This window comes from Pteronotus mesoamericanus, unplaced genomic scaffold, assembly GCF_021234165.1.
Source record: "Pteronotus mesoamericanus isolate MK-2021 breed Mesoamerican mustached bat unplaced genomic scaffold, CSHL_Meso_final scaffold_31, whole genome shotgun sequence".
Taxonomy (NCBI): domain Eukaryota; kingdom Metazoa; phylum Chordata; class Mammalia; order Chiroptera; family Mormoopidae; genus Pteronotus; species Pteronotus mesoamericanus.
Window position 1 is genome coordinate 3,790,773 of NW_026555312.1, and position 26,676 is coordinate 3,817,448.

Here is a 26,676-nt window from a genome sequence, read left to right on the forward strand (position 1 = left end):
TGTTTCAGGATTCTTAGGATATATTCCCAGAAGTGGGAGTGCTGGGTCAAAAGGCGTTCCATTTTCAGTTTTTTGAGGTATCTCCATACTGCTTTCCACAATGGCTGTACCAGTCTGTATTCCCACCAACAGTACAAAAGGGTTTCCCTTTCTCCACATCCTCACCAGCACTCTCTGTTTTAATTATTTATTGATGGTAGCCATTCTGACCCATGTGAGGTGATATCTCATTGTTGTTTTAATTTGCATTTCTCTGATGATTAGTGACGTTGAGCATTTTTTCATATGTCTTTGGCCATCTGCAGGTCCTTTGCCCATTTTAAGTCCGATTGTTTGTCTTCCTGGTGTTGAGTTGCAATGCTACAGTCTTAAAAAAAAAACTGTTAAAATGAGTAAATGATTTTGGCAAATTGCAGGATATGATATCAGTATATGAAAAGCAGTTGTTTCTATATACTAATAATGATCTGAAAAAACAGAATCATGAAAACAACCTCATTTTATAAAGCATCAAAAGAAATAAAATATTTTGAAATAAACTTAACCAAGGAGGCAAAAGACTTGTACATGGAAAAAACTACAAAACGTTACTAAAATCAATCAAATAAGATACAAATAAGTGGAGAGACAGCCCATATTCATGGGCTGGATGACTTAACATTGTTAAAATGTCCATACTACCCAAAGTGATCTTAAATTCAATGTAATGCCTATCAAAATATGCGCATCAAAGGAAACAATTAACAGAAGGGAAAAGACCATCTTCAGAAGGGGAGAATAACTTTTACAAATCATCTATCTGATAAAAGGTTAACACTCAAAATATTTAAGAAACATCTAAAATCATTAAAGAAACAAAAACTCAAAAAATAGGTTAAGGATTCATGTAGACAAATATCCAAAAGAGGTATACAAATATTCAGCAAGTATGTGAAAAGATGCTCAACTTTCCTAATCATGACAGAAATGCAAGTTAAAAATCACAATGAGGTATCATTTCACATCCAATAGGATGGCCACAATCCAAAGAACACAAAATCATAAGTGTTGACAAGGATGCAGAGAACTGGAACCCTTCTGCATTGTTGGTGGGAATGTAAATTTTGCAGCCATTATGGAAATTACTGACAGTTCAAAAAATTAAAAATAGAATTACCATATTATCCAGCAATCCTAGTTCTCAATATACGTATATCCAAAAGTATTCAAAATAGGATCTGAGAGATATTTACATACCCAAGCTCACTGCAGCATTAACCACAATAGCCAAGAGATGGAAGCAACTTCAATGTTCATTGACAGGTAAATTTAGGATACAGAAAATGTGGTGTATACGTAACATGGAATATTATGCAACCTTTTAAAAGAAGGAAATCCAAACTGCCCAGGTGGCTCAGTTGGTTAGAGCATCATCCTATACACCAAAAGGGTGTGGGTTCAATTTCTGGTCAGGGCACATACATAGGTTACGAGTTCTATCCCTGGTCAGGGTTGGGGTCAGGGCGCATGCATAAGGCAACCAATTGATGCTTCCCCTTTTTCTTTCCCCTCTCTCTCTAAAATCACTAAAGATATCCTTGATGAGGATTAAAAAAAAAAAAAAAAAAAGAACCTTGGGGACATTATATTAAGTGAAAGAAACCAACCACAAAAGTACAAATATTATATGATTCCACTGATACAAAGTGTCTAAAGTAGTCAAAATCAGAGAGAAATAAAGTAGAAAGGTGGCTGCCATGGGTTGGAGGTAAGGGAAAACAAAATTAGTGTTTAATGGTTATAAAGTGTCAGTTTTGCAAGATAAAAAGTTCTAGAGACCTGTTACACAATAATGCAAACATACTTAACATCACTGTACTGTACACTTAAAAATAGTTAAGTTGGTAAATTTAATGTTATGTATTTTACCACAATTTTAAAAATAATTATCACAGAAAAAAATAAATACAAGGGCTAAGATGGAGTAATAGGGATTGAGCTTGCCCTGTCTGAAAACCTTAGAAACCAGAAATATGTATGAAATGACATTTTCAGATATTAGGTAACCACTGATGGTGAACCCTAAAATAAGAGAAACAAATGAGGTGAGCCCTCCAAAATCCCAACTTACTTTCAGGAGAAAGTACCAACAACCCCCACCTGGGGAAGGGGTATTCAGGCAAAGTCTGTGGTTTCCTTAAGTTGATGAGACTGAGCTGGAAGTCCAAAGAAGCCAACGCAGCTAAAGATTACAGGGAAGAGAACTGGAGAAAAGACAACTGTAGAGAGCAAGAATATTCTTCAGTATGTAGCTATATAATTAGAACAAGCCTGTGTGAAAACTACCCAAGGCCAAAAAAAGAGCCACAGAAAAAGATGAGAGGGATTACTGCCCTAGTCTCGCACAAAGCCAGAAATGCTGCCTGTTCCCTTGAAAGTAGAAAACTTCTTAATTCAGGCAGCACTGACTAGAGTAACCCTACATTAAATGCTGTTTGAAAGATAGACCCAAAATGAGAATTTGTCTCAGGAAAGAAAAATTAAAAAGTGGCACAAGAAAACTTTTGGGGATAGTATATATTCTTGTTTGTGGTGATAGCTTCCTGTGTGTATAGATAACTCAATACTTATCATACTGTGCACTTTAAATGTGTACTGCACTACCTGTCAATTACACCTCAACAAATCTACTTTTATAGCTTCATTTACAACAATCTAATTACTACGTGGGCAGATTTGAAGCAGTACTTCAAGTACTTCACCAAAGATACACAAATGACTAGTATTTGAAAAATACGCTTACTATCATTTATTATTAGGGAGGTACAAATAAATCACAAAGTTATTGCAACTGTAAGAATGGCTAAAATTAATATGATAAACCATACCAAGTGTGTTGACACACAAATGAAGGAACTCAAACTGTCATAAATTCATACAGGAAGAAAAAATGGTACTTTGGAAAAAGTTGCACGATTTCTTAAAATGTCAAACATACATCTACTACATGATCACCCAGTCATTCCACTCCTAAGTATTTACCCAGAGATATGCAAGTTTATGCCCATACAAAGACTTACATACAACTGTTCATCCCCATTTTTAATAGCCAAAGAGCTGAGGAAAAAAATGTCCAACAACATGTTAATCTTTACATTTTATCTTTACAATAAAATGAGGACTGAACTAATGATACATGCAACACTGATAAATTTAAAAATTATACTGAGTGAAAAATGTAAACAGAAAGATTACATGCTGCATAATGGGAGGATTAGTAAACAGGAAAAGGATTTCAAAGGGGCACAAAGAAACTTTTGAGGATAAAGGGTATGTTCATTATCTTGATTGTAGTGACATAGACGTATATAGATGTCAAATCTGTTCAAACTATACACTCCAAAATGTGTAATTTATTTATGTCAATTATTCCTGAATAAATATATTTTCTAAAATCACAATATGAAAATAATAAATTTGAAGAAAAAATAAAGTCAAAGCTCATATTAAAAAAGCTAAAATGCTAATAATTAATAAAGCAAATTAATAAAGCATAAACGCTTTTTGTGAACACAAAAAGAACACTGTCATTTATAACCAAGAGTAAAGATACACATGAATCGTCATTCAACGCCTGTAACTAGTACTACATTAATCCACAACTGGTAATTCTATGCATGAACAATGCCTCCAAAATGGATACTGAAGAGATTGATGTACTTGATTTATTCTTGCCTGAACTTCTATTCTCAAACACAATTACTACTGAAACACAATGCCTGGCTGACTCATAGACTTACTTGTTCAAATGGTTGTTTTTAACTACCATGTTTTAAAGTAATTTGTTACACAGCAGTAACCAATACAGCAACTCCATCTTAGAAATACCATATTAAAAATTATTCTTATGCCTGTAAGAGTTATTTTAGGTTAACTATTGATCTAAGTCTCAACTTTTGGAGGGAAAGGAAAAAAGAAACATAAAAGTGCCCCTTGTTCTCTTATTAGCAGTGATTCTACAAACAATTGTGTTACACTTTGTCAATCTTAAGAGATCTATAAACTGCGAACAATCATTTTTACTAGTAATATTGAGTTAACTATATAATTTTTCATAAAATTTTACTTCTGTACAGCTTTACCAACTTCAATCATACAATGAAATATTTCAAGATATTCCAAATCTATAAAAGCTGTTACAGAGCAATCTCCTATCTTGCTGAACATTCCTTTTCCCATTTATGTTACTGGAACTCTGATTAGCCTTTAAGAACACACTCTTACTCAACTATTAACATGGTGCCCTGAATTAAGGTGACACCCAGGCTGATTAGAGGAGTATCTTGTCCTCCTAGCCACAGTAATTTGTTCATGTATGGGAATATGGCTTGAAGTGGGGCATTTGGAATCCTACTCAGAATGTTTTCAAACACTGGGAAAAGTATACTCTTCAATGGAAATAACAGCTACAAGAACGACATAGGTCAGGGCAGACAGTGGCCATCTCGGCAATCTAATGGAGACAACACATTAAGGAACGAAGTGACAACCGAAAAAATCCAAGCTAAGAGATAGAGACATTATTCTAATGACATATGTACTTGTCAATCCAAAAACTCCTGAAATAACTGAATAGCAGAATAGTGTAATATCTGTCAACCCTTCCCCGCACTGAGACCTACTAGAGAAGCTAAACAAAATATCAAAAATCATCAATTTGAAGATATCAAGGAGCTAATAAAATAAAAAATGACCAGGCCAAGATCCAAGACAAGATGAAAACCTAAAGATGATAAACGCAGCACTCAAGGATCTTTTTGCCTTGGGGTAATTTGCCAATCCAGATGAGGCAGCTGAGAAACTGGTCATTATTTCTCACATCGTTGAAGAGCTAGGGGGACCAAAAGGGCAGTGCAAGGTTCAGAAATGGTGGGAACCATACTAAATGCTGCCCTCTACTTGAGTTGAGATCCCAAAGGACTTAACTCCAGGGAGTCAGAAGTAAACAAGTCCCTGCATGTACTACAGCCTTATCCAAAGACATCCAGATGGCCAAACAAAAAAATCTCAATCTCTAAAATTTCATTAAGGTAACCCCAGACTGCTGGAAATCCCAGGTGGGGCAGAAGCAAACAAAAACTATCTCTGCAAAAAGATAGTAGCATCATAGGGCTCAGAGTTTAGGCCTAGAAAAGCAGCTGGAAATTTAAATGGAGACAGCACAATGGCGTGAGATGCAGAGGAATGAAAAAAAATTCTCAGTATAAACTTTACCCAAATTACTGCTTGACTGACAAACTATGCACAGAGAAGAACTGAAAGGGTTGAAAGGGGAAAAGTTGGCAGAGGCCAGAGAAAAGCTACAACTTGAAAGACAGAGCTGTACAGGGTGCATTCCTCAACTGTAGTCTGGGCAGCAGGATAGCCAAAGCCCTACAAGGCTGAAGTGTCAGAACTCTAGCTCAGCAGAACAGCTGGTAATTAGGAGAATCCCTAGAAGCATGAAAATTACAGGGAAAGATTCAAATTCTGACTATATGCTTCACCCAGCAATTCTCAAAGGAACATTAACAATCCAGAGTCACTAAAACATAATCACATTGTCCAGTTTTCAAACAAAAGTTAGATGCTATCCAAAAACGAAAAACAAACAAACAAAAAATCCCCACAAAACAAGACACTCTTGATCCATACTCAGGAAAAAAAGTCAATAGATATTGATTCTGAGTGCCTTGGATGTTGGAGGTAGCATACAAGGACTTGAAAGCAGCTATTTTATGTTATTAAAATTTAAAAATATACATATTTCCAAGTATTGATAGAAACTTTATATAAAAAAGAAAAAAGCTGAAAAATAAAATAACTAAAAGAAAAATTTCACCAGAAGGGTGTGACAACAGATGGCAAAAGAAAGTATTGGTAATCTTGGAATAGGTCAATAAAACTGTCCAAGCCAAAAAACAAAGTGAAATGACTGGAGAAAATTTAAGAATCTCAGAGACCAGTAGGTTAATCTCAGGTAGCCTACCATAGATATAACCCATTCAACATAGATACAGAAGAAGAGTGAAAAACGTACAAAATATTTTTTTGTTGAAGAAATAATAGCCAAAACATCTAAACTCTGGTAGAGAACACTAACTTACAGATCCAAGAATGTCAACAAACCCAAGCAGGATAACCACAGAAAACGACTTCTATATGTGTACCACATTCAAGCTGTTAAAACTCCAAAGAGAAAACTTTGAGAACCACCAGAGAAAAATGAATGGTTACATATGGGAAATGACAATACAAGTAATGGCTGACTATCATCAGAAAACAGTGGACATACTGAAACATCTTCTCTATCTGGTGATAATTTCTTCAAAAATGAAGGTAAAAAAAGGATATTTTCAGATAAACAAAAATTAGATTTGTGGACGCAGATAAAACAATGTTTAAAAAAGGTGGGGGAAAGTAAGAAGTAATTAAAATAAAAATATTTAATCCAAAAGATGGCAAGAAAGGAGAAAAACAATACAAAGTCAGAATAAATAGAAAGCACACAAGATCATATATTTAATCCCCAATGCATCTCAGTAATTATATGAAATCTAAACAAACTTTGTTATAATTAAAAGACAAGGAAGTATTAGATGGGACTGAAAGTAAAACGATATGGTATATGCACAATATACAAAACAGCTCTAAAACGTAAAGGCACAGAAAATTTTTAAATAAAAATTTAAGCAGGAAGAACTACAAACTCTAGCTATAAGAAGACTGGTGTAACTATGTTATTATCAACGAAAGTAAACTCAAAACAAAAAGCATTACCAGAGATAATGAAAAACAGTAACGATAAAAGATTCAACTCATCAGAAACACAAAACAATTCTAAATTTGTGTGCCCCGATATCATGGATTCATTCATGTGCATAGCAAAAACAAACAGCAACACAAGAAAGACAAATCCATAACAGCAGAAAAGTTTTAAAATCTCTCTAATTAGACCAACATGCAGAGATTAAATTGGTGGGGATGTAGAAATTTTGAACATGATTAACAAAACTCACTTACTAGAAACATAAAATACTGCACCCAAAAAACTGCAGAATACATATTCTTTTCAAATACACACAAAATATTTTAAAAATCTGGCTAACAAAAAGGGTACAATCACATCTGGAATCAGGAAAATGGAAAATAAAACCACTGTGAGATTATGGTATACACCCTCTAGAATGTCTAAAAATAAAGATTAACAATTCAAAGTGCTGATAAAGATGAAGTGCGAAAGGAACTTTATTGATGGTATTGTAAACTGTTAAAAAGGCTTTGGGAAAAAATTCTGAGTATCTTCTGAAATCCATAATAAATCCACTCTAACATTTACTAAATGTGAGTATGTGCACTAGGAGACAGGTACAAAGAACATGCATAGCAGCTTTTTTTTTATAATTTTTAAAAAGATTTTATTTTTATATTTTAGAGAAGGAGGTAGGGAGAGAAACACCAATTGGTTGCTTCTTGTGCATGTCCCAACTGGGGAGGGAACCGACGTTTTGCTTTGCAGGATGACGCACAAGCCAACCACACCAGTCAGTCATAACAGCATTATTCAGAGAGGCCTACATATGTAAACATCCCAAATTTCCATCACTAATAAAATAGTGGGATATTCAAATAATATACTTTGTAGCAATGACTGTGAAAGAACTACAGGTATTTATGCAACAAGATGAATCCCCAACAATGCTGAAAGTAGGATCCATTTATATAAATTTCATTAACAGGAAATACGTATCTAGTTTAAAAATGTATTTTAAATGGTAAAAATAAAAAAAGGATGACCATGAAAGACAGGATGACAGTCCCTCCTGAAAAAAAGAGGTATGACTGGGAGGGGGCAGAGTGAAGGATCTGGCAAGGTTTAATTCTTGATTAGGAAGTAATTAACCAGGTAAGCACTTTTGAATACTTAAAAAGTTGTGTATTTTTCTATGCAGTACTCTGAGTATTTTTTCCACAGTAAAAACATTTCAAAACTAAAAGGTACATATGTTTATAAGGCTTTCAATTTTCTCCTAAGTGAGGCACTGGCGTTATAGCATTTTGTTTTTAAAGTTATATAAATGCATATTTGAAAAATCAAATATACTTTGTGATGAAAAACAGCACCTCCACCCCCGACTTCTAAACAATACTTCTATACTGGTATTCATTTTTCACTTTGGATTGGATTGCTTCATTTTGGATCTGATATATGAAAATAATTTAACTCTTTTATATCCCTCTATAACTTCCCCGGACTATACCAAAGCCTCACATGAGGATAGTGAGCTGATTCTTCCCTGCACAAAACTGCAAAAGAAATTCAATGGGGAGAAAAGTCTTTCAATACTGGGTGCAGGAGCAACTAGCTATACATAATTGGAAGAATATACTGACCAAAATCTCACACACTATACCAATATTATTAACTCAAAACAGATTATAGGTTTAAATATTAAACTATTAATCTTGTAGAAAAGAAAAATCAGGATCTAGAGCCAGAAAGAGTTCTTTGAAACACCACCAAAAGCATGATCCAGAAAAGAAAAAATTTGATAAATAATACTTCATCAAAACCTGAAGTAGTTTGTTACCACCAAACCAGTATCACAACAAATGGAAGGGGAGGAGGAAAAGGAAAGAATAAGAGAAAGAGGTGGAAGAAGAGGAGGAAGAGGAGAAGAGTAAGAAGGAAGAGGAGAAAAAAAAAAGAAACATAGTTAAAAAAATAAAATGACAATAAATATGTATCTATCAATAATCACTTGAAATGTAAATGGCCTAAATTCTCCAGTCCAAAGACACAGGGTAGCTGCTGAATGGGTAAGAAAACAACACCCATACGTATGCTGTCTTCAGGAGACCCACTTCAGAACAAAAGATCACACAGACTAAAAGTAAAGGCATAAAAATCTTCCCTTCTCTGTGAAAGACACTGCTAAGAGGATTAATAAATGACAGATTTGAAAAAATATCTGCAAACTACATACATAAGGCTCATATCTAAAATATAAAAAAACTCCAAACTCAACAGTAAGATATCAGCAAAAATATCAAAATAAGAACATTCAAAAATCACCTCCTCTATAAAACCAAGAACACTGGCAAAAATAGCCAGAGTCAACTTTAAAAATTAATCAAAGGCTGTAGCAATCTGGAGAGTTTACCCAAGAATGATGGCTATGTCTTGGTAAGAGCAGCAAACTTTGTGACATTCTATTATGCCCTATTCCCATCCTCCCACCTCAGCTCCACAGTAGTTTTGAAAGCCAACATTCAGACTTCCTGCGTGCTGGGTGGCTTCCTGTGGCGTGCCCAACTGTCACTCTCTTTTTCACTGCCTGTCCGCTGCCATTAAGGGTTGCATGCATGCTTCCTCCCATCCTGGGAAACACATGTCCCAGTTGGCTCTGCCCTACTGCCCCAGCATCCCCACCTGGTTGAAGCTGACCTTTAGGACATGAAGGAGCAGATCTACAAACTGGCCAGGAAGTGCCTAAGTCCCTCACAGATGGGTGTGATTCTTAGAGATTCGTATGGTATTGTACAAGTATGTTACAGGAAATATAATCTTGAGTACTCTTAAGTCCAAAGGACTTGTTCCTGATCTTCCTGAGGAACTCCACCATTTAATTAAGAAAGCTATTGCTGATCAAAGCACCTTGAGAGGAATAGAAAGAATAAGAATAGGGAATCCTGTCTGATTTGACAGAGAGGAGTGTTCACCAGTTTGGGATCCATGTTATAAGATCAAGAGTTCTCTCCACCCCCAACTGGTAATATGAGTCATCCACAGCCTCTGCCCTGCTTGCAAAAAATGTCTATACACTCAAGCAATAAAATCAGTTTAACTAGGGGTAAAAAAGCCAATGTTCTACAAGCCCCATGAAAACCAGCAGCCTGGCAACCACCTGCGGTGGACAGAAGAGAATGGGAGCTCTTTCATTACCCCATTCCCAGATGACCGTCATTATTTGACAAATTTAGTGGTATCTCCCAACACTATATTAATTTGACCTGACTCGGAACTTAAGCAGTGCTAAGTCTTTTTCCCAAAAGTGTTTGTCAAAAACAATCAGAGGCGATTGTTAATATTACCACTGACTGAGGCAGTGGGTAACAGTTGAGACAAACAATAAGCTCACCAAAAAAACTTAAAAGCAAAACTGGGGTCTTAGAAAAGCTCCAATATCAAGGGCTGTCTGGAAAAAGTCCAGCCATTGTTAATGTAATAAGGACAGTTTAAGCAACATTGTTGTAACCTGGCAGCCAAGGAGAGTGGACTGGAATGTGCATGCGCGAACAATGACAACTTCACTGTACTAGTCAGTGGGGGCAACAGACGCCTGTTTAGTAAGCATGTGTACTGTGTAGCCATCACATTCAAAATGACTCAGCCAGTAGAGCAACGAATCTGCAACAAATTTTGCATTAAGCTTGAATATTCCTCTGTGGAAACTATTTGGATGATTCAGAAGGCTGCAGCTATGGGCAACTGGTGATTGGCAACTTCATCACAACAACACACCCACTCACGCATTACATCTCATGGAGAGTCTTTTGGGAAAACATCAAAAGACCCAGGTGATTCAGCCACCCTACCTACATCCCAGATTTGGTGTCCTGTGCCCTTCTGGCTTTTCCTAAACCTAAAGTCACCTTGGAAAGGGAAGAGATTTCAGACTGTCAATGAGATTCAGGAAAATATGATAAGGCAGCTCATGGCTAATGGTGACTGGGAGAACTGTGTGAGGTCCCAGGGTGCCTACTTTGAAGGGGACTGAGGCGTCATTGTCCTATGTACAATGTTTCTTGTATCTTGTATCTTCTTCAATAAATGTCTCCATTTATCATATTACATGGCTGGATACCTTCTGGACAGACCTTGTACATGGAACACTCCACAGGACACCACATTTTCTTCTCAAGTGCATATTTTCCAGGACAGACCATACCTTAGGCCATAAAAGAAGCCTAAATAAATTTAAAAGAAATTAAATCATACAAAATATCTTCTCCAAACACAATGAAATTAAATTAGAAATAAATAAGAAGGAAATCTGGGAAATTAACAAACATGGAAATTAAGTAACAAACTCCTAAACAGCCAACAGGTCAAAGAAGAAAAAACACATGGTTAATTATAGAATATATTGAGATGAAAACAAAAACATTATAAACCAAAACTTATGGGATGAAATGAAAGCAGTATTTAAAGGGAAATTTATAGTTATATATGCCTACATGTAAAAAAAAATCCCAAATCAATAACCTAAACTTCTACCTTAAGAAATTAGGAAAAAAGGAAACTAAGCCCAAAGCAGAGAGAGGAATGAAATAAGGATTATAGCAGAAACAAATGAAATCGAATTTTAAAAGAGGAAAATCAGTGAAACCAAAAGTTGGGCCTTTGAATATAGCAACAAAATTGACAAACCTTCTGCCATGGTTTATGGAAAAAAGTGGACAAATAATTACAATCAGGAATGAAAAGGGGTTCCTTACTTCTGACCTTGTAATAAGAAACTATAAATGGCAACATCAAATAACCTGAATGAAATAGACAAATTCCAAAGAAAACCAACTATTGAAACTGATCAAGATGACACAGAATATAAATACACTTATCACAAGTAGAGATTAAGGGAGTAATGAAAAGCTTCCCAGAAGGTAGCCCAGGACCAGATAGCTTTTCTGGTGAAATGTACCTTTAAGCCAAGTGCTTAAAGAATTGATACCAATCTTTCCCAATCTCTTCCAAAAAAACAGAAAAAGAGGAAACACTCCCTAACTCATTTTATGAGACCATTACCTATATAACAGAACCAAAGACATCACAAGAAACTTCAGATAAATATCCCTTATGTACAATCACAAATATCCCATTTAATGTGCTTGTTTCTAAAGACTTATCATCTACATCCCTTTGTTCTGTCCCAATCTGAACTGATTACTCTTCAAACTGTCTTGTACAGCCAACCTCCTTGCATCTCCACTTCACCATCACCCTAAGTAGCCACTTCTCTCCTGTACTGAATCCTATCTCTTTATTATTTAGAATCCATGTCTTGTAGCAACTTCCTGTGATATACTGCATTTTAGCCTACTCCTTTCAGGATTTTGAAAGTATTATTCCACTATTGATTACCTACCAATGTTAGTGCCTCGTGTTCTTTTTTATATGCTCCATACTCCAAAGCTTTTAGAATCTTCCCTTTTTTCTGGTGTCTGGAATTTCACCACCATGTACTTTGAGCATTCTGTGAGCCCTTTTAATGTGGAAATTCAAGTTTTTGGTTCCATTATTCTTAAATGATTTCCTTCGTTTCCTTGTATTCTGTAATTCTTAATTTTCACATATTGAACTTGCCAAGTGTCACCCATTTTATTTTCTTACATCTTTTTGTCCTGCTTTGTGGAAGATTTCCTCAATTTTATCCTCCAACCTTCCAAGAATTTATGTCTAAAATTTAGAACTCTTCTATTAAGTGTTTCATAGTATGTATTTCAAATCCTACTATTTTGTGCCCTAAATGTCCAAGAGCTCATCTTTGTTTTCTGAGGATTGGTTTTTAGCATCCTTGTTTCAAAGGTTTAATTATCCCCTACCAAAGTTATCAATAGTTTTTATAAAGTTTTCTTCCTGAATTATTTCCTTCTCCTCTTTCATATAGAGGTTATCCTCAAATGTTTAATGATCCTCAATCTCATATTTTAAAACAAAACACTTAAAAATTGCTAGAATTTCCATGTTAACAGGTGTCACTGCAGGATGTTCAATCTGGGCCATTCCCCATTTATTCTCTTGGTCTTTCTTCCTGATGATTCGTTTGCTGTAATAGGATGAATTTTCGGATCTCATTTTATAGGATTAGGAGGCTGACATCCAGTATCTTCAGAACTAGTAAGGGAAAAAATGCTGGGGTGATTCCCAGTTCAACATGTAGATTTCTACTCAACTCTCTTGGTATTTCAGTATGAGACCTGTAATCTGAGCTTTGCCTACTGTTGGCAAGAACCAAGATCCCCCCTATCAAGTAAGAAACTTGAAGAGACCTTTTTTCCCTGGCCCAGTATGTTGCTTACTTGTTATTACAGACTATTAGACAATTTTTCAAGGTATCTGCAGCCACCAACTCCTGAAGCATCCCAAGGCTATATAACACCAATTCTAGGCCACCTCCACTAACAAATTCAGTTTTCTCATACATACAAAGTTATTTATATATAACTGCTTTCTAGCTCCTACAATTTTACTACTGTGATCAGCTTTCCAGTTTTCTTTGCCCTTGACACCCTATGCCTATTTAAAAAAAAAAAAAAAAAACACACCTATTAATTCTGGTAGACATTTGAAGGCAAAAAAAAAGGGGGGGGGGTAAATGGTATTTAGTCCACCATGTTTAAATGAATATTCATTCACCTATCAGCTTTGATGTGGCATGTCCTCATTGCTGTTCATTTCTAAATAGTATGAAATTTAAGCTCGAGTTCTATTTTAATCATCCAAGTAGTTAGAATCATCTCGTTTTACTATGTTGTAGTAAAAAAGTATTGGCCTATACAATTTCTCTTATTTAAAATTTCAAATTCTCATTGAAGCCCAAGACAAAATTTCAAAAGAATTCACAGGAATTTGAAAAGAATGTGTATTCTCTATTTGAAACAAAGTTTGACATACATCTATTAAATAAAACATATCGTTATTCAAATTATTTACAGCCATAATTTGTTTACTTAATTTCTTAAATTCTGAAAGGTGAATTAAAGACTCCTAAAAAGACTGGTTTTACCAATTTCTCTACAAAAACACTCCTATGTTTTAATGCTATTTGTTTGAGTTTATCAGATAAAAGTTCAAGCTAGGCTCTGACTCCCATGGCTCAGTTGGTTTAGTGTCATCTGGCTAAACAAAAGGTCATCAGTTCAATTCTCGCTCAGGGCACATGCCCAGGTTGCAGGCCAGATCCCCAGTGGGTGACATGTGAGAGGCAACCACAAGTTGATGTTTCTCTCCCTCTTTCTCCCTCCCTTCTCCTCTCTCAATAAATAAATAAATAAATAAAATCTTTAAAGAAAATTAATCATAGCTTTAAAAAAAGTTCAAGCCAGATATACCGTTTAGTAGTCCTAATTTTTTTATTAAAAAAAAATTTTTTTTCCACTTTAAAGTTTTGTTCAAGAAAGGTTTTATCCTTTGCTTGGTGTCAATGAAATTTACAAGTTTTCGTATTATTTTTGCCATTCCTTTATTTTCAATGTTTGTGTCGTTTTGACTTAGATAAAATTCATAAAACCACACAGTAAGCATTTTTATTCCAATTTGAAAAGGGTAGGGAGAAAATCAATTCCAGTTAAATTAAGTGAAACCTATTGGAAAACTACCACATACTCAAACAATAGGAAAGCTGGTGAATAAGACTTGGAAAAAAAGATGAACCAGGAAGTTAGGCAAGCCACACCACCTTAAAGGACATCTACTTAGACTACCATTTGTATTACTGTTAAAGGCACTTACACCATTAAGACACTCACACTGCACAAGAATATTGGTTACACCACAGCTACTGAAAGTTATCTCTATTGTCACCTCTTTCCTGTGTGAGCTATTTCAGCAGGATCAATATACATGGAAGTCAATTTGGTTTCGTTGTCCCCATCCCTTTCAATTGCTCCCTCTCATCATGCATGCAGTGATTTTTTATAACTTTCCAGCTTGCAGAACAGTGACAGAAGGCAGTATACACAGGTGGGTATCATCTATTTCCAAGAAGTCTGCAGCACAAATATATACACATAGGAAACTATTTAAGAAACACCAGGGCAGGGCTTTCAGGCAAGTTTCCTATTACCATGCCACTACTTCATCAGGATTATCAGAGAACAGTTCTGCTGCCACCCCTTCTCACCCATACTACCTATAAAGAAACCCCAAATTTCACAGTGGATGAAATCTATTTTCCAAGTGATAGTATGGGACAATATTCTCTTCTGCTTTAGCTAATATGCTTCCCAACAGGTAACTTGGATGGAGTCACATGTTCTACCATGTTGCCAGGAACTCCACTAACTTCCTCACAAACTGAATCCTATTAACTGTGAGAAGAGTTAAAATGTAAATTTACCATAAAATAAGACTGACATCTGACATACTATGTTACAATTCGAAGACTCTATTATAAACTCCCAAAGCGGTACTTATCTAATTTTTTAGGCAGTAAAGGTGGTAGAAGATTCTTTATATTATTTCTGTAATTTTTTTGTATTTTCCTAATCTTTCTATTTTTTATGACCTTACCCATAAGGAATAGTATACATTCAAGAAATTTTTAAAACTCTAGTTAAAAAAAAAATATCTTACATAATAAATGTTAAAAAGAAAAAAACTACTGCCACAGGAAACTGTGATAGGGATGTTTTCCTCCTATAAAAACTGTGTTTTCAACTATTCCTAAATTTTAAAACAAGTATTTTAAAACAAATTTAAATATTGGTAGTCCAGATTGATTTTTATTGTCTCCCATTTTCCCAATTTTTATACCAATTAGAATATCCCTGAAACCATGGCTAAAATACACCTCGAAATATAGCATTATAGTTACAAGCTCTTCTTACTACTCATCTCAAGTACTAGCAATTCAGAAAATACCACTATGTCATAACTTTCTTGGTTTTAGTTTTCAAATCAAACACTAAAAAAAAAAAAAAACTCATCAGTTTTTTATAGAACAAGGCGTATGTACCTCAATTAATGTTAAATAATAATTTACTAGCAGCCCCGGCCAGGTGGCTCAGGTGGTTGGAGCACTGTCCTATATATCCCAGAAGGTTGTGCGTCTGATCCCTGGTCAGGGCACATAACTAGGTTGCAGGTTCAATTCCCAGTTGGGGTGTATACAGGAGGGAGCGAATCGATGTTTCTCTCTCTCTCCCTTCCTCTCTCTCAAATCAATTTTCTTAAAGCCTTAAAAAATAATTTACTTGCAAACTGTGTTTATTTTCAATACCTGAAGATAAAGTTGTTCCATTCTTACTTTAACTTCACACTACACACTTAAGAGGCATGCATTTCACCTTCTCTACTTTAAAACTACCATCCTACTCTTAGTATAACTCCCAAAACAATAACCTCTAACTGGCCTTTCTCACTTCAGTCTTTTCTCCACTCATGTTATATCTGGCTGCTAATTTTCTCATTTTTCTTGAATTTCTGTTCAATGATCTTCAATGGAACTCCTTATTTCTAATTTCTAATCCAAACTTTAGATTCCTCCAGCTCAGGCCGCAATCTTATCAACTTTATTTTCATTAAATTTATTTAAAATAGACTATACTTCAAGCAAAGCAAATGCTTGCATTTCCTAGTTCTTGACATGCCTTCCCCCTAGCTGATATCCCCTTCCCTCTCACCAATCTACACAGACCACTCCTTCAAAATATAGATAAGAAATTATTTTTGCCAAGAAGCTTTATTAATTCAGTCTTACTATATACCATTCATATTATTTTACCTCAGTTCAGTAATTTGAATGTTTTATGTTAAGTGCTCTTCTTACATCATGAGATCTTTGGAGCAGGAACCATATCCTTTGCTGTGTGTATCTGCATTTTTACCCCTAGTAAATGAATTTTGTCTAACTAATTCATTCAAAACAAGCAAAGGTTAGAGAAAATACAACCAGTTAAGGTTCTTCTGAACACAAAAAAATCAAATCTCCCAAAACTGAATTCAAATATAACATTCATTTCTGTCTAAACAACACAAAAATGTAGAACATACCCTTGTGTATTTTTTCAATACACAGAAGTCAGCTCTTAAAGATGTTAATAGCATTCTAATTGTTTTTAATTTTTGAAATCCAGCCCCCAAAAAGGTATCATTTAAAGCTTTAATATATTGTAAATAAACATACTTTTCAATGGCTAATATAGCCAATTTTGCTTTAGCTTTCTATACTTGTCAAATATAAAACTTATGTAAGAAAAGCTGAGATGTTTTTATTTCTTCAATTATTAAAGTTCTTGAAGCAAGAGTATATTAAGCAAACTTATTACAAATTCAAAAACTAAACTTCTTTATATATTTTCATATTCCAAATGTTAATGAGAAAGTATTTTCATGTCCATTTCTGCATAATTAATAAACCTATTTTTCAAAACAAGGCATACTAAACATATGTATTTTCATTGCTATGTACTTTTTACAACTTACTATATTTCAGGAAAAAATCCTTCTCCCAAAAGTACTAATTTTTACACTACAATAAAGCTTCTGCTGCTGATTATTATGAAAAACAATGCTGTAACCATTACTTCCATTTGAAGAATAAAACAGATTCAAGCACTAGAAATAAAAATCATGATCAATAATTCCAAATCATTTTATAAAGTGTGCTTCATGGATATTAGCCATTTGTGCAACTATCCTTAAGGTAACATTCTAGTTCTTTACTCATAAAAAATGTGAAAGTCTTTCGAGTTGAGTGGATACTTACCTGTAAACATAACATGTATCAATTTATTTCTACTCCTAAAACAATAATCAGAAATATTCAAATGCCTTAAGTAACCTGAAATGCCTGAAAGTTAACTTATATAATGCCTAGAAGCTACTATTAAAAAGGCTCCAAAAGACATCTATATAAGGAGGCAATCCAAGACCTCCTCTACCTACTTCTTGGCTATATGCCTAGAGAATGCTGTAATAAAAGCAAGCCAGACAACTATATTATCTGTTTAAGCAATTTTAATCTCTACATTCTAAACAAATTTTCTAGTCATAAAGCTAAACTCTAAAGTGTTACTATTCATGAAAACTAAGAAGCATCTCTCTGATCTTGACATTAACCACAATGGAAAAAAAAAACAAAAACAGAAGGGCCACAATACCAGCTACCTATCATTTGATTTACATCCAAATTCACACAATGCCAAACAAGGACAGAAAAGAGACAAATTAGAATCAATTCTCACTACCCTTGGAACGGAGGGCAAAATATGCCCTAAGCAAGTTCAAAAATAAGCCAAACTTATTTATGGTAATAGAGTTCAGGATAGAGGTTCTTTTTTTAAGGGGAATAGGAAGGCGCAGAGGGTATCTTTTTCTGTGCAGCATACATTATGTATCTTGATGGGGCTAGAAATCACCTGGATATTTTTGTACATAAAATTTCATTGAGTTGTACTTATAAAATCTGTGCACTTCTGTTATATCTAAGTAAAAATTCAAATAACAAGTCACCAATAGTGGGCAAATCTAAAAACCTTATCTCAATTCTCATCTCCATCATACTGCTAATCATAGAACACAAATATTCCCTTAAAAGCAACTCTCTTTTTAGAAAATCCACAAGGCTTTTTAATATTATTCCAGAATTTTTATTTTGTTGACGTTAATTCACAAATATGAATTCAATATTCATTCAAGTGTTCATGTACAAGACATGGATTAGGCACTCTCCAATGTGTCTCTCTTACACACACACATACACACCCCATACAAACCAAATTCCCTAAACTGGATGAAAGTAACTCTACTATCTGGTTTCAAATTGTATCTCCCACTTAAATTCCCACCTCTTTATTGGAATGTTCTTCTCCAGTGTATTCTTTTCTCAGCTATACTTTACCAATTTTTTAATCCTTTCTACATTCTTGTATACAACTTCCTATATCTGCAATGTCCAATACAGTATATATGACTATTAAGCACTTGAAGTCTAGCACTTGAATTGATGTGTCTTAAGAAACACATACTGGACCCTGGCAGGTGTGGCTCAGTTGGCTGGGTGTCGTCCTGCAAAGCGAAGGGTTGCCCATTCGATTCCCGGTCAGGGCATGTGCCTGGGTTGTGGGTTCAGTCCCCGGACAGGGTGCGTGCAATAGGCAGTCAATAGATGTTTCTCTCCCCCTCTTTCTCCCTCCCTTCCCCACTCTCTAAAAAGAAATAAATAAAATCTTTAAAAAGACACACACACACACACACACTGATTTCTGCAGACATGGTGTAGGAAAAAAAAGAAAGTAAAATATCTCAATCATGTTAACATATTGAAATGTTTTAAATATACTGGGTTAAATAAAATACATTAATAGAATTACTTTTACCTATTTCTTTTTATTTTTTAATGTAGATATGAGAAATTTTAAACCACATTTGTGACATATTTCTTTGTGCAGTACTGACCTATACAATCTATTTATAAATGCCCCACAAATTATATGTCATCCACCCAAGAGTGTAAAAATTCAGTATTAAACTTTTTTCCTTACATTGAGTTTATTAAATTAGAAATCACTAATAATAACTAAACAGAATCTAAGTGCCTATTTAATTTTAATGTCACTTTTGAAAAACTTTTGACAAGAAAGCATAAAGCATTTCAAAGTGTGAAAATACAAGAAAAGTTCTGTTTTCATATAGACTATAAATTGAAAATGCCATCTGTACATTTACATACCCCAAATTTTGAGTTCAATGTTCCACCAGAAAGGATAGATAGTATTATTAAACCAGTAGTTCTAATCCCAGAGTATTAGTTCTGATAAAGCTAGGTAATTTTTCATCTTAGTCACCCGGTTTAAAAAAAAAAAAAAAAAAAGGCAGCTTCCATTTTAACCAGTATCACTGTACCAACGTCCTGCAGCCAAGACAAAGAGCCTTTATATGGTGGTATGAATAAACAATGTGGGCAATAAGACACTACTTGAAATGAGGATAGGCAAAAAAAATGTATAATATTAAGTTTTTAAGTAGGAAATAAAACTTATAAATTATAGAATTAGGTTAAAACAGCAATTTCCAAAAGGTGTGCCACGGAAGGTACACTGCTATTCTGCAAGAGGGACACTGCTATGTCACAAGAATTTTTAAAATATACAAAACCTGACTATTTAGTAAGGGGCACTGACCTCTTTTCCCTTAGACTGTTAAAATAAAAAAATATGACAATAGCCAACCCAACCATAGCTGTATGGTGTGAATGAATCAAAGTTAAACCTGGTTTTTTTGTTAGATCAGCAAAAAAATGTATTTTGGTGTGCCACATAATTTTAGTAATTAGTTTGTGTGCCATGAGATGAAAAAGGTTGAAAATCTCTAGATTAAAGGATATATAGAAAGCATAGGAAAGCAGAGTAAAGATCTCATCTGTAGAATCAAGATATACCTAGATTTAAACTTGGCTGCCCTGTTTACTATCTTTTGTGACCCAAGTCTAAGTTTGCTTCCTTGCATGTAAAATGGGAATATATAAATCACAGTATTATTGAAAGGAACATGCATAGATGCTTAATTAACATCAGTTTTACCTCCTTTTCCTTTAATACTAATAATTACACAACAGTGATAATATTGAGATTATGGATGAAATTTTCCCATTTTCCCAACTGCTGAATACTTTTTAAGCTTACATGAAATTTCTAGTGTTTCATATTCACATCCATCATGTGAACTTAAAATTACTTTTACTACTGCCTTTCACAATTTTTTAAAAACAACTTAAAATTTGTGTTCGTGGTGGCAGAGGTAGACAGAAGAAAATTAAAGGGAGAAATAAATTTAAGACCATACCAGCACAGACACATTCAAAATAAAGAAAAGCATAGAGAGGAAAACAGCAAAAATAAATGCTCTTTGAGAAAATTCCCAATTCAGAAAGACAGCATGTATCCCTCCAATCTAGCTACTGTTGAAGCTACTTCTCACTCTCATCCATGTGTACATTGCATACAGATACACATGGCCACACACCCTTTTCTCTCTGATGGTCACCACCATCCTCGTGGTCAAAAATTTGAAAGGATGAAGATATTCAGGAAGTTGTAACAAAGTAAACCAACACAATGGTTGGGAAGTAACTTCACTAAAACATACTCATTCCCCAGCACATTTATTCATCAGCTAAGTCATAAAAAGGAATGTGTTCCTAAAATACTGAACTTCTAAAAATGGAGAAGGCAGTGTGATACCTACCTCTGACTTCCTTGCCTTTGTAGACAGAGTCTAAAAATGAAACACTGGCAAAAGTATACAAATCCAAATCACTCGCAGGTGAAAATTTTAAGTTACTGTAGAAAAAATAATTAAACAATGGCAATAACTATTATTATTCTAAAAGATGACATTTACTCAGCATTCATTTTGTACCAGAAAGCTAAGTACTTTACACGAATTATGTACATATTATCATTAAATCCACTTGCTTAGTGCTCACACAGCTAGATTTTAACCCCACCAATTTTACCTCAAGGCTTATACTTTTCAACTTTATTTCATCCAGCCTCCTTATTTATATATAATTATAAATGTAACTATGATTTTCTGTGCATTTATATACACACATATGTATGTTTGTGAGTGTATGTGTATAATATTTAGTAAATAGAAAGTAAACAACACGCAGTTTACTCCTACTTTGGTAAGGTTTTATCCACCTACACAAATCATTCAGCAACTGGGAATCACCCCTTCCCAATAAATGGTGTTTTGAAAGTAAAAGTTATATTTAACATCTTCCTCAAAAACTTACAAAAAAGATACACACTGAGCTTTTGAGTAAAAGGATAAACACCATGAAGTTAAAAATGTTAATCTTTAAAAAATTTGATAAATTGATAAAATACAGGTAAATGTTTTGTACTATAAATTACTACAATCCTAACACTTCATTACTTTTTTATTTTAAATTAAATAAAATCTAATTTAATTTAGTTAAATGTTAATTGTTATGTTTGGCTCTTAACATTTATGTTTCTAGATCTGTACAAGAAACTTAGATGCTGTATTTTCAACCTCGATACATAGCAAAAGGCAATACCTAAAAATCTGTATTTATCTCTCTAACCAACTTCAACTGCGCCACAATCTCGACTAACAGACTTAAATCTCAAGAAACAATCACATCTATACTTTTCTCAAGTTACAAGATATCTCAAATTAAATGGGAAAGCTACAGCTTGTAGACAGTGGAGTAGAACAAAAATTAGTAGAGGGAAGAGTGTAAAGGAAATCTCTTAAAAAAACAATAATCTTAATCCAATCTCACTTTCCCCCATTCAAGAGATGTGTGCACTGCTGCTGCTTCTGCCCTGACACGCTCCTTCTCCTTGAAATCCTCTGTTTTTCTCCTCCTGGAAAGTTATCTCACAGGACTTTTGTTTTTCTTGCTATCATGGCTCAATTATCAAAGGATGTCCTGAATTTAAAAGAAAAACATACTAACTCTCCATAATCATATGAGTTCCAGGTGAATTCAAAGAGAACAACAACTCCACAGTTCAACTTTGACAGATCTAAGAAAAAATTAAACATGAGAGCAACTGAGGCCCTTGAAATGAAAAAAAACTTTTTCATGGAGACTCCATCTGCCTGAAGAAAGACTATTTACTGAATTTGGTGTTCTATCCTCTGGATCTCAAGTGATCTTTATTTATTTATTTATTTTTTAAGATAGGAAAGAAGAGAAATACTTTAGCCAACCAGCAGGGTGAGCCAGTGCTAGAATCAGTTTGATTATTCTCAATTCTCTCAAAATTCAATTGTATAAAAATGGTTTGCACCATTAAAAGCCACTATTTCCCCCTAATAAACCTGAACTAAAAGACACTACTTCTAAAATTGCTTCAGTCAGTAATACATCTCATTAACTTTGTGCACTATTCACAGACTCTCTACACACAAAACACTACACCAAGTTAATAAATAAATGTAAAAACATTAGAGTTCATTTTAATATCCAAAATATTATAGTAACATCTTTTATTCCCATTTTATTTTATAGGGCTATCAATTTTTTTAAAAATTAAGAACCCTTTTTTTAAAGGACTCCTAAAATTAGTGTTCTATAAAAAAATTAGGGCTGGATAATTCAACATACCAATTTCTACATTTGGTGAACTATATACAGCTGCCTTAAGATCTGCCTGCAAAGCAGTCCTGAGAAAAGCATTCCTACAAGACTAAGATCCACTCTTCTTTGGAATCACAACCTGAGAGTCTAAATAGTAGCCCAAAACACTAAAAATGTATTTGGGATGAGAGAAAGGTGAACCTGATTTTTTTCTGACAACTAATTTCTCTAAATTACAGGTATCCCCCAATCACTTCTAGTAGCTGTCCTTGAGTTGTTCTTTTCTCCTCCTGCTACCCAAGAGTCTCAATTCAACCGAGACAAAACTCTCCCTCTTCTGACCTGAAAGACAAATTAAACCTGCAAAATATGTAAGGTTTGCAGATGATGAACGCACTTTATAATTACAAATAATCTGGGAGTATTCCTAATTATCATAAGACTAGCATGTAATTAAATCCACTCACATAGGGTTGAAAATTTTTAAAAAATAGCTTATCCACTTTTCTTAGAAATAATTTAAGTGTGCCTTGAATGATTCATAAAAGCTTTAAAGCCTCAAAACAGTTTTTAAACTGTTAAACCTGCAGTGTCCCACCATAAATGATTTCATTACTTGTTGAATTTCCTAACAGATCTTACAGATACACTACTCAGTAGTAGTAATTAGTCTTAAGTTTTTTTTAACTAGGGCCAACGTGGCATGTCCATTTACACAACTAAACCGCTATCACAAAATGAAAGGCACTAGCACCATTGTTTTCAGCATCTAATTTCTTAAGTAATAACTGGTAGTAATGATAGTTATTTCAAACTTTTCAAGAAGTTTATCAAACTACGTTTGCTCTTTAATTTTGGAGTCAAAACTGCTTTTTGAAAACCCCAAAATTCAAAAACAACATTGTTCTAGGGGCATCCAACCTGCCGTCCCAAGGCCGCATGCGTCCCAGGATGGTTACGAATGCAGCCTAACACAAAATCGTAAATTTACTTAAAATATTATAACTTCTTTTTCGTGATTACATGTCACAATGTATTTAATGTATGACTCAAGACAACTCTTCTTCCAGTGTGGCCCAGAGATACCAAAAGGTTGGACACTCCTGCAAACCACCTAAAATGTCTGTTATTTTGTATCTGAATTTGTTTCACTGACAATCACTTTAAAAATTAAGTTATCTCATGTTAAATAAATTTTTAACTTACTCTCACTTAAGTTCTCATTAATACAATAGTATCTAATTAACAAGTATTCTCAAACATACTCCCTTGTTTTATTTTTTAATTATTATTAGTTCCACACAGTCACCTTCTCATCCCAGCAACTTATCCAAAGAAAAGAGAAATGGGTAAGAAGCTGAGAGGCAATTTTCCATTATGCCACTAACAGTCATCTCTGGTCCTTAATATAGCATAAAAGAGAAGATTAGTTGTTCTCTGAGATTCCTTCTACTCTAAAACTGTATGATTCAGTAATACATTTTGCCAATGTTAATATATCTCTTATTCATTCATACAAGATTGTTTTGTTAGGAGAAAAGCTAACGGGGAAAATCTGGGAGGAAAAAAAGGAAAATGAAAGTTTTAGGTAAAGTTGAAAAGTTCACATTTTAAACAGAGATCTCAAATTGGTGACTGCAATGTGTTTGAGTATCCTTTCAATCACTTTAATTATTTTAATTTGTTAATGTGACCTGGCCAAAACAAAAGATTAGTTGTTTCCAAATTCTGTACTTCACGAATTATTAGTTAATACCAATATACAAAGTACAGTGTAGCCATAAGCGCAGTATAACTTTAAATGTTACAAATTCTAAAACTTACACTGCCCTGACTTTTAACAGCAATATACGTATCGTTTTATTAATATTAGTCAAGCCTTCGTGTTTCACCTATTAAAATATCTAAATTATAACTTCTTTATAAAAACTAATTATTTTCTTACCAAACCTACCAAAAAATATTGCAGCCATCAAGTTCCCTGGATACTTACACATGGCACTGAAGGCAAACAGCCAGATTCCTTTCTTTGAGCAGTCTGAGTTGTCTATTTTTTTGAAAAGTTTTCCTTCTTGTAAGACCAAAAAAAAAAAAAAAAGTAACTAAACTACTGCAGCGAGGTAATATTCTATTAAAGCAAATCTAATATATCATCCGGATGCAACAAGCCTGGCATTAGTCAGGACTGGCCAGAATAGATGGTGTTTTGGTATTTCTGTTGAAATTGTTAATTTGTATACAAAAGAGGGTCATAATTCAGGCCCCCAACTGTGTTTATTCCTTCTTGAGTACTTCTCAATGATCACATAAAATCTTAAGTCTAAACATAAAAAGTTTTATAACAACTAAATTTATGGCAATATTACTTAAAACAGTTCAAGAAAAGTTTTCCACTAATGTTGCTAAACCATGGATGGATCCCAACACGAGAGTCGTCTGCGGAAGTCTCGTAACAAGAAACCTTTAGCTCCACCACCTAAGTTTCCAATCACTGAGAAGGGTCTGGGACAACTCATCTTCAGGTTCACGGGAGAAGTGGAGCACACCTGCTTTCCTCTGGCAGAGATTAAGCTCCCAGGGACACAAAGGCCAGGGAATCAGACCTGGAGAAGCAAAAAGCTTTAGCTGGAAACCCACCGAGCCCCTGGTAACCCAAACACTTTGAGCGATTTACCTCTTGCTGTTACTTCCCGAGCACCTAGCGGCATAAGATCTTGCAGAATGGGGGGAGGGGAGAACTATGCGGTCCTGGTCCCACGTTAGGGGAAGGATGTGTACAGTTAACGCCAGAGCTGGCGCTTCTGATCAAGCCTTAGCAGCCCGAAGAGAGGGGCTAGCACTGCTCTCGGACTGCCCCGTTACTCAGTGCATTGCAATGGCGACCGCCTGGCTTCCCAAGCCGCCAGGGCCCGGGCCAGATCTCGGCCCCTTCCCCCTACTGCTCACTGGCTGCTCGGCTTCATGTGACTAAACAAAACCCCCAAGTCTAGTGCCCAGCTCAGCCCCTTTGTGTCCGCTACCGGATCCTCCGACGCCGCCGTGGAAAGGTCCTCCCCCCACTGCCTCCGCCGAGTCCCGCCCCGAGGCGGCGGCCGCCGCTCACCTCAGGCTCCGCCGCCCCCCGCGGCCGCCGCGGCCGCCGCCTCCCCGAACCCGGGTCCCGGGCTCCTTGTGTAGCACCAACTCCGCCTCCTCCGCCGCCGCCGCCGCCATCTTAGCCTGTGCGGCAAAATGCGTCCTTTTGGATGGTTGGGACCCAGCCTAGGGCGTAGCTCCCCTGGCCCAAGCGCCAAAGGCCGGGTCCCCCAACTTCTTCCGCCACCCTCAGTCCCTCCGCCGCCACAGCCCAGAGATCCAAAACCCACTCGGGTCCCGGCGAATCCGACCAAATAACCCCTGAAACTCACAGTTTGGTGCCGTGTGCGTCAAACCGGGGCGACGTTGGGAGCGCGCGGCGTCCCCGCGTCACACGCCGCTCTGTACGCTACTCGGCTCCAGCGGCCCCCCTCCGCTCCCCGCTTTTCGCCTCCGGCCCCGGTTCCCACAGCGCAGGCGCGCGGCTTTCCCGCCTCTACCGAGCTGCGGGCCGCGGGGGTGGCCAGCGAAAAGCTCGTGGGCAGCTTCAAGCTGGAGTAGCGTCTGGGCCAATTAGAGAAACGGGGCGGCAGAAACAGTGCACCTCTGTTGTCGGGTGCCAGAAGGCAAACAAGGTCACCTCCCCCAGCGCTGACCTAATCACTCTCAAGGAGGTTCCCGCCCCAAAGTAGGCACGCTCCAAATATGGTGGTGCCCAAACTCTGCAAGACCCAAA

At 35.7% G+C, this 26,676-nt stretch overlaps 1 protein-coding gene and 1 pseudogene across 2 annotated transcripts in view; one reads left to right on the plus strand and one right to left on the minus strand.

Annotated features, from left to right (window-relative positions):
* Positions 1 to 26,385, minus strand: part of ZNF644 (zinc finger protein 644) — a 96,010-nt gene extending 69,625 nt beyond the window's left edge. For both annotated transcript variants that reach the window (XM_054592118.1, XM_054592121.1), the window contains exon 1: positions 26,273 to 26,385. The gene's annotated coding sequence lies outside the window, so the exon portion shown is untranslated. The remainder of the gene's footprint in view (positions 1 to 26,272) is intronic.
* Positions 9,381 to 9,855, plus strand: LOC129085755 (40S ribosomal protein S13-like; annotated as a pseudogene).
* Positions 26,386 to 26,676: the final 291 nt, after the last annotated feature.